The sequence below is a fragment of the Trachemys scripta genome, chromosome 3, assembly GCF_013100865.1.
Source record: "Trachemys scripta elegans isolate TJP31775 chromosome 3, CAS_Tse_1.0, whole genome shotgun sequence".
In the NCBI taxonomy this organism is placed as follows: domain Eukaryota; kingdom Metazoa; phylum Chordata; order Testudines; family Emydidae; genus Trachemys; species Trachemys scripta.
Window position 1 is genome coordinate 190768199 of NC_048300.1, and position 14419 is coordinate 190782617.

Genomic DNA, 14419 nt, shown 5'->3' on the forward strand with positions numbered 1-14419 from the left:
TCTGATGAAGTGGGCATTCACCCACGAAAGCTTATGCTCCAATACTTCTATTAGTCTTAAAGGTGCCACAGGACCCTCAGATTTTTTTGAGACAATGAGTAGCTTGTTGAAGTTAGAAGAATTGGTGAGCCAGTAGAGGTTACTATGCTGACCCACTAGGAGTCACTATTAGTTATGTGCTTTGTTAGAGTTAGCTATAAAAGATTAGGTGAAAGAATTTGCTTTGGACTAGTCCGGGGAAGCTTTCTTCAGGCAAAGAGCTGACATCTTAACTCCCCATCAGCTGGATGGAAAGAGGGCCCATGGAAGCCTGGCTGATGATGACTTGACACCATTTTAAACTGTGGGTAACTATATCGGGGATGTCCTAAACCTATGGCGTATGTGCGTGTGTGCTTGAAATCTAATAGTTTTAGATAAATGATTGATACAAGCAAGCATGCTCTTATCAGATGGATGAGCTGTGCCCCATATTGATTTATTCCTGATGCCACCTGGAGAGAAACAGTTACATTACCACTGCTTTGGATTCTGAGCAACAAGCTGATTACTTCTTCTCCTAGTCTCAGTGGAAATGGAGAACAATTGATCACCGTCCCCTTTAACACTTGTCAAATATGTAAACGGTTGTGATATGTCCCCCCTCAGGCTTCTCTAGAAGAAAGATGCCCAGTTCTTTCAACCTTCCTTCATAGGTCATGCTTTCCAAAGCTCTTAACATTTATGGATGGACTAAAGTGACATCTGGAGCAACTACACTGAAATCAGTGGACTTATGCCCATAGAGAATTAGTCCTAGATATTGCCCTGGATCACGTGCTAAGTGCGTAACTTGGAGTACATTCAGAGGAGATGAATGGCAAATTCCATGGTTTAAGTTTGAAGAGATACATGATTTTAATGAGAGTTGTGAATGCTCACCACCTCTCAGGAGAGGCACAGTACCTCACAGGATAAGTCTTTATCAAGTCCAATAAGATTTCTGACATGTCTGATTAATTTTCATTGTCAGACTTTAACCACTGGTGGTATTTGCACTGTAATCTAATGAAGATCATGGTTGGCCATTGAGAATGGCAGTTGTGGGGTTTGGGTATATCAAGAAGAAATCCTTAGTTAACTTATTTCCCTTTGCACAAACCACATGAAATTGATGACAGTGCTGCAAGTAGCACATACCTTAGAATAAAAACAAATGCTTACTCATTTACTAGTGTAAGTGGTATCATGATGCAAGAGTCAGAGTAAGACACAGATGTCATTCATATCTTGTTACAACCAGTGATTACAATGGAATTGTTTTGGTGTTAAACAGCATTATTGAGGCTTATTCTCTGTAACAAATGGTATCTTTTATTTTATTTTGTGATTATCTAACAGATCACTGAGCCATAAAGCACGGCTGCTCCTAGCTAACGGAAAGAAATACCACAACCATATGTCTCTTATGGAACCACTACGGTTCAGTATACAATTGTCATTTTTTTTATTCGGCACTCACAGTGTGTAGGTCAGAATCTAGTTACCCAGCATACTTTTGATACTGTAACAAACTGCTGGAAATGGCACTTTTGAAAAAAAAAAAAAAAGATGCAGTGACTAGTCAATATTGTTTTCCCAAGTCAGTAAGAAAGTTTTTAAAATTCAATTTAAGTTTTTAATCCTGCCAACTGTGTGATTAGTACCACTTATATGATATCAGACTTGCAAAAATCCCGCAACATGTAATTTTGGAGAGCAGGAAAAAGTAATAAGATCAACTGGTGGTTCAGTGATGCAATATGAATTTTGAGCTGTGCAACCATAGCAACTTTGGGGCTTCAACGGGGTATGTGTTTTATTATTTAACTATTTTGCACTGAGATGACATAGCATAAGATGCATGATAACAGAGTTTATTTCATTTTACAAAATCTAAGAGATCTAATATACACCAAGTCCTGAAGTCTCAAAAAAGAAAAGGTGAGTAATTACAGAACAGCTAACACACACGCTTACAGCAATTCATTCATGTGTGCTTCCTCATTGTCATGTCAAAAATAATCAATGTATCCAACCTACCGTGCCTTCTTTAGAGAATCTAAATGCACGCTAGCCAGCCGTCCTTTGCCTCAAAGCATTAACAAAGGTAGGATGGAAAATTACTGGAATTTTATTTTAGAATTGTGTCATGCCAATTGCAGCAACATTTGGGTGAAGTAAACAATTAAAACACTATCCTGATTGCCCAGAAACATTAGAAATTAGCTGTTTTTACCATTAACCAAAATGGGCAAATTGTCTATACACACACACACACACACACACCCCCTTAGCAAGAGTAAAATTATCCAAAATCCAGTGCAGTCAATGGAGACTCATTGGGTTTCAACTCAGTCCTTTAGTGAAGGGAGTTTAAAACAGTCAAGATTAGACTTGAATAGGAAGGTGTCACAGGGCAGGTTATTCCTTTAAGGGCTGGCATAGGTCCAGCCCATTCCTGTTCAAAGAGCTGGCCCTCTATGGACAAGAACTAGGATCTGTAGTCCTTGGGTCAAGTAGCAGAGAGGATCATGTGATGGAAGAATGACAAGAGATCTGATTATGGCTCTGACTAGAGGAAGATTAGCATATGTCTGCGAGTTGCGCTACAGTAGGAAGATGAAGAGAAGGAGAAGGGCCTGGTATATTTTGGTGCAAACTGAAGTGTGGGGAGCAGTAAAAGGTCTTCTTGACCTGGGGCAGTTGGAGTGGCGAGGGCCCAGATTCAGAAAAGGACTTGGGTACCTCAAGTGGGACTTAAATCACAAGTCCAAAATGTAGGCATGACTGAGATCCTCAAAATCCCCCATTCACCTGCCACTTAAATCCTGTAGGCACATAAACTACTTCAGTGTCTAAATTTTCACTGTAGAAGTCCCCTAGATGCCTAAGTTTCTGCCTCTGGGCATGCACATTGCAGCCTCAGGCAGGCACCGAGACACCTATCTCATGTCTCAGATTCAGCATGATCCTCAAACCAGGTGAAGATAGGTGTTGCCCCCACTTCTATCACCTGTGGACCCTGATCTGGTAGGCTGTCCTTGTAAGAAACTGCTTGGATTTAGAGATTTAAACTTTTAAGTACCTACATCACTTTTGCAAAGCCGAAATCTCATCTTCAAATGTGAATTGCAGCAACACCTAAATATCTTTAAAAATCTGGCAACTCCTTGCTTAGCGTGCTGGCTTTTGTGGTACAGGCACCTCTCTCCCCTCATACATTGGTATAGGGAGCCTCGGTGATTCACCCAGGATTTGTGGATTCCACTGGATGAGTAGGCACCTAAACGTTAGAGGTTGAAACACTGAGTTTTGCAGCAACTAAGTCCCTTTGTGGATCTAGGGCTGTGGGACTTTTGGGGATCCCAGCTCAAAGCTTCCAGAGAGGGTGGAAGAAAACCAAGCCCCCTACCTCCCCTACAGACAAGGGACGGAACTCAGCCTAGGAAAGTGAGAGGCTGATTGACTTCACCTGGAAGCAGGGCCGGCTCCAGCATTTCTGCCGCCCCAAGAGCAAAAAAAAAAGGCCACGAACACGATCGGCGGCGGCGGCAGTTCAGCGGCAGGTCCTTTGCTCCTAGAGGGAGTGAGGGACCTGCCGCCCCCGAATTGCCGCAGGTGCCGCCCCTCTCCCTTGGCCGCCCCAAGCACCAGCTTAACAAGCCGGCCCTGCCTGGAAGTGGATTCTTGTGGTTTGGCCAGAAGGATAAATCACCCAGGCAGCTTACCACCCAGAGGTGATGCATGAAAGGTGAGGCACAGCACATCAGACTTGGCTCTGAGTAAGCAGACTCTATTATAGAAGAGATAATATCATGCCTTGAACAGCATAGCAGAGGGGCTACAGTGAACCACCTAAGAGGACATTTCACAGACCAGGTCCTGAATAAAGATCATCTAGGGTGACCAGACAGCAATTGTGAAAAAAACAGGATGGGGGTGGGGGAGTAATAGGTGCCTATATAAGAAAAAGTCCCCAAAAATGGGACTGTCTCTATAAAACAGAACATCTGAGAGCAAGGACATTCCAGCCAACCTCATTTGCCTGGGAAGGGTTGAGGGGACCAAGGCCTTGCCTACATGGAAAATATTATAACAGTATAACCCCCAGGATGAAGAGTCTTATTCTGGTCTGAGGGCTTCCCCCCTGTTTATCTTATGTCCCTTTGGAAGGGGTTTAAGCTAAACTGAAAGACACCTTTATACGACAATAAAAGTGTTCATACCAGATGGCTCCATGATAACTATCTGCCACATAGGTGACCCCCCCCATATCTATAATATTCAGTAAGAGGGGGAAGAAAGGGGTCACACGTGTGATAACTATATTCTGTATTGCACTTCTGTCCTTTTCTCACTTTTAGGGCTCATCTCTTTGCGAAAGCATACTGTACACATAATATAGATAGATATATTACATGCAGTGTGCATAAGAGCAACTGAGTTGTGGGCAATCTGGCCTAGGGGTTGGAGCAAGAGTCCAGCCTACTAGTTAGACTGGAATCCAGACAGGGCAGGTCCAGGATTAAAGCCAAGGGTCTTAGCCAGGAGTCAGAGGCCAAAGCCTAAGCCAAAGTGTTAATTGGAGCCACAGTCAGAAGATGGAACTGAAAGTCAGAGATCAGGAAGAAGCTGGGAGCAGGAGCAGATATAGGCTTGGGCTGGAGCAAGGCTAGAGACAATGATGGCAGAGACAGGACCAAGCACAGCTGAAGGCTAGAAAATTATTGATCAGTGTCACAGGGTGCACCACTCACCGCTGGTCTGGTGCCTCCTCCTGGTCACTCTGGGGATTAGCTCTTGAAGTTGGTACCCCCTTTGATGGCTTGCATACTGTCATTCTGTCTCTCTCAAAGGTCTCTCATCCCAGGAACCACAGCATCCTCCTAGTGACTCAGCCTCCAGCTCCAGTACCCACCCCTTCCAGGTTAGCAAAATCCCTTCTCCCTAACAGTCCTAGGTAGTCTTCCTTCTCATTGCCCCATGCTGACACTCCCACAATAGCTGGTAGGTGAATCCCAGCCCACCCTCTGTTCTGGGTTCCAGTCCAGGGAACCTCAGCTTAGTGGTTTGGGGCTTTCTTCTCTCAGCCCTCACTGCTCCTTCCATGGACTGCCTCCTACCACACCTGGTTTCCCTTCTTTTTCTGGGTGCACGAGCTCCAAAAACCCTTCTCCCTCTTCCCAGGGTTGAAAGATGCCTGCAGCCTTTCCCAGCCATTGCTGACTGTTGCCAGCTACCTACTTTTATACAGGCCCTGCCTGTCCCCACACAGCTGAACCTGCTTCCAATGAATTCTGTGGCTCCTCCTCCAGGTGCAGCCTGTGGAGTTAATTGGCCTGCCTGGCCATCTTAGCCCCTTCCAATTGCGTGTGGGGTAGACACCCCATCACAAGCAGCCCCTAGACTGCCGCTGCTACTGAACTTAAGTATCAGCCTGTTGATTCCATAAGCCAATCAGACAGCTTCTATCAGGGGCAACTGCTCTCACTGGGTTGCCAGGCTCTGCTTCAGGCAAGGGGTGTGAGTGTGGGTATGGATGTGTCGTGAGGTAGAGAATGGTAAACAACTTTTGCTAAATGCAGTTGTCCAAGAATGGGAAACAGAGCTGTAAACTGAAGCTATCAATTTTCACAAAATGAGTGAACACCGCTATTTTTGCAACCATTTTGGAAATTTCACTGATGGCACAAAACATCCCTTCCTACCACCCAAAACATTTCTCAACCCGCCTGGTCCTGCACATTCCCCGGAACTAAAAACTGACCATGTCGTTAGGTGAATTCTCATATTGTCATTATTTATTTGTATTCCAGCAGCGGCAAAAATGCGCTAGATGCTTTGCATAAATGTGGACATATTGTAGTCCATTTACCAATACACTTACATAGTTCCCATCTCCCGTAGCACCTTGCAAAAGTTAATTAATTTATGTTTATAGCAATTGTGAAATAGGGAGGTATTATCTCTGTTTTACAGATGGGGGATGGAGGCCTGGAGAGAGATCAAGTGACCTCTCTAAGGCCGTGCCAGCAGACCTGTGCCGTGACCTCTCTAAGGCCTCTGTAGCAGACCTGTGACCCAGTCTATGCCCCAAAGCACACACAACATAAGAAAAGAGTGTACAGTTGTGACACAGGGAGCCCTTTGTGTCCACTGGCAGAGGGCACAGTGGGTGCAGAGTTTTACAGGGATGACCTGGGTTGGATGCATGCATAATAATTCATTAATGGGTGGCCTGTGAGGTCACCTAATCACTGTGAAATGTATGTGCAGATAATATTTAAAGAGTTATGTACCTATATCAAAAATAGTCTTAAGACAGGTAACCAGGAGGTGACATGCATGTCTCAGAGAGGTTCCCTTCAGGCAGCAGGTAAAAGATGCTTATCTCCCTGTCTGGTCATCAATGTATACCTATTTGCATAATGAGCCAGATGCTGATTAGCAGATTGCAAAATCTACAAGAAAGGAGAATACAGGAAAAAAACATTCAGCACGGGGGCATCCTGTTTATGAATGAGGAAAATGGATTGCCTGGATATATCTGGGAGTACAAACTGACACTCTGCATCTTTCACCAAGGAGACATGTTGACAGCATGACTTGTCTCATGAATGGCAGATCACAGCCAAAAGACTGGAAGGACTTTAGGTGAGCATTGCTCCAGAAGATGTGAAAGTATCTAGTTAAGTAAGTCTAGGTTCCAGAATGCATGCTATCATTTTATTTTATATCTAACACTTTGTTTACATTGCTTCTACTTGCTTTCACTTGAATTTCTGGGCTTTCTTAAATAAACTTTTTGTTTTCACTATAGATATTTCAAAGGGCTGTGTGTCCAGTGGAGTGGTGATCTGTGCTGAAATTGGTGAGCTGGGGTGTGCTGCTTCTGTGAAAGCAGTGAATCTGTGACTAGACTCATAGACTCATAGACTAATAGACTTTAAGGTCAGAAGGGACCATTATGATCCTCTGGTCTGACCCCCTGCATGCTGCAGGCCTCAAGACCCTTCCCTGAACTCTGCCGTTGAAGTCCCCAATCCTGTGTTTTAGTGACTTCAATCGGCAGAGACCCTCCTGCTAGTGATCCCTGCCCCATGCTGCGGAGGAAGGCGAAAAACCTCCAGAGGCTCAGCCAATCTACCCTGGAGGAAAATTCCTTCCCGACCCCAAATATGGCGATCAGTAATACCCCGAGCATGTAGGCAAGAGTCTCTAGCCTGACCCTTGTTGGCCATTATGCTATTTACGTACCATTGCTTGGTTTTCCTTGGCTACTATGTTTGACCATTAAACCATTCCCTCCATAAACTTATCTAACTTAATCTTAAAACCAGACAGGTCCGTCGCCCCCACCGTTTCCCTCGGAAGGCCGTTCCAATATTTCACCCCTCTGACGGTCAGAAACCTTCGTCTAATTTCAAGCCTGAACTTCCCCACGGCCAGTTTATATCCATTCGTTCTCGTGTCCACATTAGTACTAAGCTGGAATAATTCCTCTCCCTCCCTTGTATTTATCCCTCTGATATATTTAAAGATAGCAATCATATCCCCCCTCAGCCTTCGTTTTGTCAGACTAAACAACCCAAGCTCCTCTAATCTCTTTTCATACGACAGGTTTTCCATTCCTCTGATCAACCTAGTCGCCCTTCTCTGGACCCGTTCCAGTTTGAGTTCATCTTTTTTAAACATGGGAGACCAGAACTGCACACAGTACTCCAAATGATGTCTCACCAGCGCCTTATACAACGGAAGCAGGACCTCCTTATCCCTACTAGATATACCTCGCCTAATACATCCCAAGACCGCATTGGCTTTTTTCACCGCCACGTCACATTGTCGACTCATAGTCATCCTGCGGACTACAAGGACCCCTAGGTCCTTCTCCTCTTCCGTTACTTCTAACCAGTGCGTCCCCATCTTGTAACTAAAATTGTTATTAGTCATCCCCAAGTGCATCACCTTACACTTTTCACTATTAAATTTCATCCTATTTCTGATACTCCAATTCACAAGCTCATTCAAGTCTCCCTGCAGAATATCCCTATCCTCCTCCGAATTTGCAACTCCTCCCACCTTCGTATCATCCGCAAACTTTATCAGCCCACTCTTGCAATCGGTTCCGAGGTCAGTTATAAATAGATTAAATAAAATGGGTCCCAAAACCGAACCTTGAGGCACTCCACTAGTAACCTCCCTCCAACCTGACAGTTCACCCTTTAATACGACCCGCTGCATTCTCCCCAATAACCAATTCCTTATCCACCTCTGGATTTTCATATCGATCCCCATGTTTTCCAGTTTAACCAATAATTCCTCATGGGGTACAGTATCAAACGCTTTACTGAAATCCAGGTATATTAGGTCTACCGCATTTCCCTTATCTAATAAGTCCGTTACTTTCTCAAAGAAGGAGATCAGATTCGTTTGGCACGATCTACCCTTCGTAAAACCATGCTGTAATTTATCGCAATTGCCATTAACCTCTAGGTCCTCAACTACTGAGAGTGTTCAGTGGAAAAGGGCCTGGGCATTCCAGAAAGATGCTTGAAGGACTCTTGGGTTGGAGTGTGCCTATCGCTAACCTGTAGCGAGAGAGAGTGGGGTCTCCATAGGCCTAGAAGGGAGTGCTTGTGTTGCCCGTGGCTGGTGAAGTCAGGGAGCTAACCTATGGCAAGTATAGACAAGGCTTCCTACATCCATCTAGTCCATCTTCAGACAGTGGCCAATGCCAGGTGTTTCAGGGGGAATGAACAGAACAGGTAATCATCAAGTGATCCATCCCCCGTTGCCCATTTCCAGCTTCTGGCAAACAGAGGCTAGGTAGGGCCTTCTATTCAAGAATTATCCTAGCCCTCTTTAGCTTCTGACATATGACAAGATCATAGCATAATGTGGTATGGCTGACGACATATCTCCATCCCTCGATAGTTGATCAGCATGGAGAATTTGTTAAACTTCTGTAGCACCATTTTTTCTTGGCAGGAGTTACTGGACAGTTAAAACAAAATATTGGGGAATACTGATTGTTAATGAGGTGGTTAGCTTTTCTACTATAATGAAGCATTACATCAGAAGGAGTGTTCTAGCTTAATAATAAACTGAGCAGACTGCAAATGAAAAACCCTAAATAAAAGCAAGAAATCATGGATATTTATTGTATAACTATATATTCTTGCTCATTGTGTTGGTGCAGATACAAGGAGTGCTCAGCTTTGTACTTCTCTCATCTATTCTACTCAGACATTAGTGCACAAAACAACATCCAACCAATACCATCTGCAGAAGTGCATCCCAGCTATTATTATAGTTCAGGACACCTTTCAGTTATTCTCCTCACAAAAATTTATTGTTTATAGCACTGCAAATTCTTCAAAACGGAGAGCTAGTTACTGAAGTCCTTCTGGTTACCCTACTATGTTAGGTTTGTTCTACAAAAATTCAAAAACGTATTTATTTTGCAGATTCTGATACGAAAACAGAGGTCTAGTAGGCCATTTCTTTTAAATGAATTGGCCAACTGATACAGAAGATGTTTCTTATAACCCTAAATAAACATGACAAGGAACAAATATTTGGTTTCTTGTCTACACTCCAGTTTCCGATCATTTTAATCAAGCCATGTCCAATAACACATGTAAAAACATCATCATTGTTGACAACTGGGGTTGTTTCAATTGTACTACGGGGATCAGTTCTAGACCCAGAGCTATTCAATATTTTCACCAATGATCTGGAAGCAAATAGTAAATCACTTCTGATAAACTTTGTTGATGACACAAAGATTGGCAGAGTGGCACATAATGATGTGTCCAAGGTAATCATACAGAGCAAGCTGGATCACTGGATAAGTTGGGCTCATTCAAACAAAAAGTATTTTAATAATGTCAAATGTCATGCATCTAGGAATAAGGAATGCAGGCCATTCCTACAGAATGAGGGACTGTATCATGGAAAGCAGTGACTATGAAAAGTATTTAGGGGTCATAGTGGACAACCCATTCAACATGAGCTCCCAGGGCAATGCAGTGGCTAAAGGGGCTAACGATGGATTGCTTACAAGAGAGGTTACTTTGCTGAACAGTAAGTTACTGAACCACCATCTCTGCCTGCTGGTCTCACTGATATGGCCCCAGCATTTTCTGCAGGAGAGGAAGAAACCCTGGATTGAACCCAGGCATTATAGTGTGTCCCTCCTTCTGACGATAAGGTGCATGGGGATGATCATTCATCACTACTTTCCTCCCCCAGCCAACAAGTTCTTCTCCCACTCACTGCAATGGCCAAAGCAGTGAAACTGCAGCTGGGAGAGGAGGAAGACACTGCTTCTTTCTGACTCTATATATCAACTTCTCTTTCAATCTGAAAAGCAATGTCAGTTTCCAGTTAATTTCACTCTCGGGTTTTTGCAAGTTTCCTGCAGAGCTAGAATGTTTGGGCTGAAAATAGTGCCAGGAATTGTTCATTTTGTTTAAACATGGCCTTTCTATTGGAGAGTTAAATAAATAAATTAATAAATAAAATAAAATATAATAAAATAAAATAAATAATGGAAACAGTTCTTTTGCACGTAGGTTTTGTGAAAGTTTATTTTTGCATAAACTAAGTTTTGGATCAAATGTGACCAATGTCCCTTTAAAAATAATAAAATGAAACAGCAGTGGCAAATTTAGCTTGGAGACACGTCTGTGTTTGTTTCAAGATCAAATCTATTTCACCTTATGTTCACAATGCAGAATTTGGGGTTCTGCCAGCTTTGTTTGGCGAGAGGAGGTTTTATTTTTATTCCACAGCTTCACTTCAGGACTTAAAACAAAGCACAACAGAAAGATAAGGCACTAAATTCTGTGTTAATTTACACCTTGAGGTACTGCCGGGGCTGCAAATCACAAAATAATTTGTATCTAAATCTCTTAGGGCCAGATTGGGAGCCCTTTACTCACACAAAGAGTCTCATTTAGCTCTGTTATAGGAGGACAGCATTTTGCTTTGTCTGTTTAGCTGCGAAAATGGGTTACATCAATCTCTGGGGTGCATCCACTCATTTCTATGGGGTGAGACCAGGCATGAATTCGACTCAAGGGACCAGATCCTCAGCTGGTGTAAATCAAAGTCATTGACTTCAGTGGCGGTAAGCAGATTTACCCCAGCGGACAATCTGGCCTTTCAGCTTGATAGCCACAGCCCTCCTACTGAATCGTTTAAACAGAGAGCCTGATTTTATACTGCACAGTCCCTTACGAACGCTACTGGCCTAAATTAGCATAGTCCTACGGAAGCCAATGGTGCTACACCAGTTTACACTTGGCCCATTGCTTTTTCCTTAAAATAAACTAAGGTAGGGGGTCAATGCAAGAATTAATGTGATGAAGCTACAGGCAGGGAAATGGCTTTACAAACAGTTACAAATATATAGAATCTGGTCTATTTGTGTAGCGCTAACAACTTCCGTGACATTTTACAAAACTGCTTAAGAAGATGTTGTTTGATCTGGACCTTTAAAGGAATAAAGAAAAGTGCATTTTGTCAGAGGGGGCAGAAGACATTGATTCCTTCATCTGTGCTATAAGCTGTATGAAAGTGGTCTGTTAATGAACAGATAATACTCTGAAACCAGATAATAGACTGGTTTCTTGAGAGGGCACATGCAGCAGGCACAGATTTTCAAAGTGAATAGCAATTATTTTTACCCCCTGCACTAGCTCTGGATATTGCAAAGAGACACTACAGACTAGTATTTCATATGCAGTTTTAAATCAAGAATGGATTAAATTCAACCTTCAGGGTGGGATTTTTAAAAGTGCTCAGCATTGGCCCAATTCTTCTCCCACTGCAATCAGATCACCATCGATTTCAGAATTAGGCCAACATTAAGCACATTTGAAAATCCCACCCTTAGACCTTAATGACCATAAAACAATACCAGTTATGAAATGTGCCTTAAAGTTCTAGATTCAGATCGGAACCTTCTTCAAAGTGCAGGTGTGTTTGTATTGGATGCGTTTTAATCTGTACCTAACCTTATCTAATCTATGCTCCCATTGGTGAACAGTGCAAGTAGTTCCACAGAAGCCCAGGCTACTACTTGTGTGAGTAGCTGCTCACCAGAGAAAAGTGCTCACAATCTGGCTCTAAGGGTCCTATTCTACCCCCTTCATCATAATGAGTAATGCCTTACCCAATTCATAGACTTATTGAAATCACTGGCGCTCCTGAGTTAAGTGCTCACCAATGTGAATGAGAGTGGTGGACTTGGACCCTAAGTAGTTTGATTCACAAAGTCAGCAGATATGAACTGCTACAATTGGCATGCTGCCCTGAGAAGAGGTCCAGGGCTTGTCTAGAAGATGATCACAACCATATCTGCCTTTGGGCCACTGCCATTTTGGTTCTGATTTGCTGTCACAAGAAGGAAGATGGTAGCTAATCCCAACTGAAGGTTAATAAAGACTCCAGGCTCACTCTCCAGGCTCACCACACACGCACAAACACAAATAAAACCAGTCACACACAAAAAGGCTATTTTTTAAAAATTTCGTAACCACATATACTAAAATAGTGTCATGATGTTCTCTTTCTGATAGCAGAGTTCCTCCACTGGATATAAAGAAGTAATATCATTAGCTATTCCCTTTTGCAAAATCGTTTATACTTATAAATTGCAGCAATACACCAAACGACACAATTTAATAATAAAAAGCATATACCAGACTATCCCACTATTATCACTACATTTAGCTTCCCCCTAATACTTTGACTGCTGCCATTAAAACTGAAGCTACAACAATATTTTAGCCATCTCTATACCCAGAAGATTTCCCTATTACTTTGTCCAGGAACGTTTTCCTTGGATGATTGGTTGACAATATCTAAAGGATAATTTTCGGTCCTGAAGAATTAAACACAGGTCTATTTTTATGAGGTGGGACAGATTGGAAACAGTTTTTTCTCCTTGTTTCAATGAAATTGGAAATGAAAAGAATGTGTGTCATATGAGGGACAAGTGTCATGAAGCCCATCTGAATTATACTTCATACCCCACTTTATAGCCTAATGTTCAACTATATCCATTTTTCCGGCAGTATTTCGCCCATCAAAAACAAGTTATTGACACTTATGTCTCGGATATAAATCAGTTCCAGCAGTAAAAGTAAAGAAGGTGGTTTCAGAGCGAGTGGATGATGGGGTAGAATAATGTATTTGTTTTTCACCTTTAGGATATTGCTTTAATACCATCCAGATACAATGGCAGAAAATCATTCCAATTAAATGGTCTTAAAAATAAGATATAAAGCAAATTCAGGTGATCTCATTCTGTCATGTGTGTCAGAGCAGACATCACAAAATTGAGCAGAAATAGTTTAAATTTAGCTGTCTTAATATATGTGTACAAGGACTGAGATGTGGAAATTGGATTTGCTTCGCTGGAGTCAATTAAGAAGGGCTTTCAACAAGGTAGGGTTGAAGTGCATTGACAGGGCACTGGGAATACTTCTGGTATTGACTGGCACTGGCTTGGGTACAGATAAAGCAAAGCATTCTGCTTTCTGCCATTCATTTTCCATAATAGAAAAATTACACTAATGTACAAAATGATAATGAAAAAATGAATGCAGAAAATAGAAACATTCCACTGAGATGTGCTTCCGTCAGACACTGAGCTCATTATAAAGGACTCTTATTGGATATATGGCTCCTAAACTTTGCTTCCCTGTTATGTTGACTTGTGCTGGTAGCAACATCTCCTTCTTAAACTAAAAGTTATTTCCTTAAAAGATAGACTTTAAATTAAAGTTAATATTTATGGTTCCTTTATGGGAGAATATCACTATGCTACCCCACTCACATTCTTGTATGATGTCCTGTAATAGGTCTTTTTTGATGCCATACTGACCAGAAGGTAGTGGTGACTTATCTCTGGTGTCCTATTGGAGCGGATGGAATGGCTCTTCAGTGGATGCACTCCTTCATCTCAAAATAATCTCAGAGTGTAGAGCTGGGTAATAATTCATCCATCCCCAAAGCCCTCACATTTGGAATCACACAGTGGTTCCATCATGTTACCCAATCTACTCAACCATCAGGAGGAGCCAAGAGGCATTTTAGTTTGCACCATCCTCAACATTCACCGGATATTTCTGTTTCTTCCCATCTCTTTGTCCAGTTTCTTCTTCTGTATGTAACAGAGATAGGGATCTGAATAATCTACAGTTATCTGCAACTCCACCAGCAAGTGACGCTTGTTGGCACAGGGAGGCATTTATAAGAATAAGCTGAAGCGGTGGCTACACTACCCATGATAGCTAACTATCAGCAACTCTTGGGAGTTGGATCCATCATGGCTTCTGGATTCCCAGGCAACACTGGTACCCCACAGTGTCTTTCACCATCTATG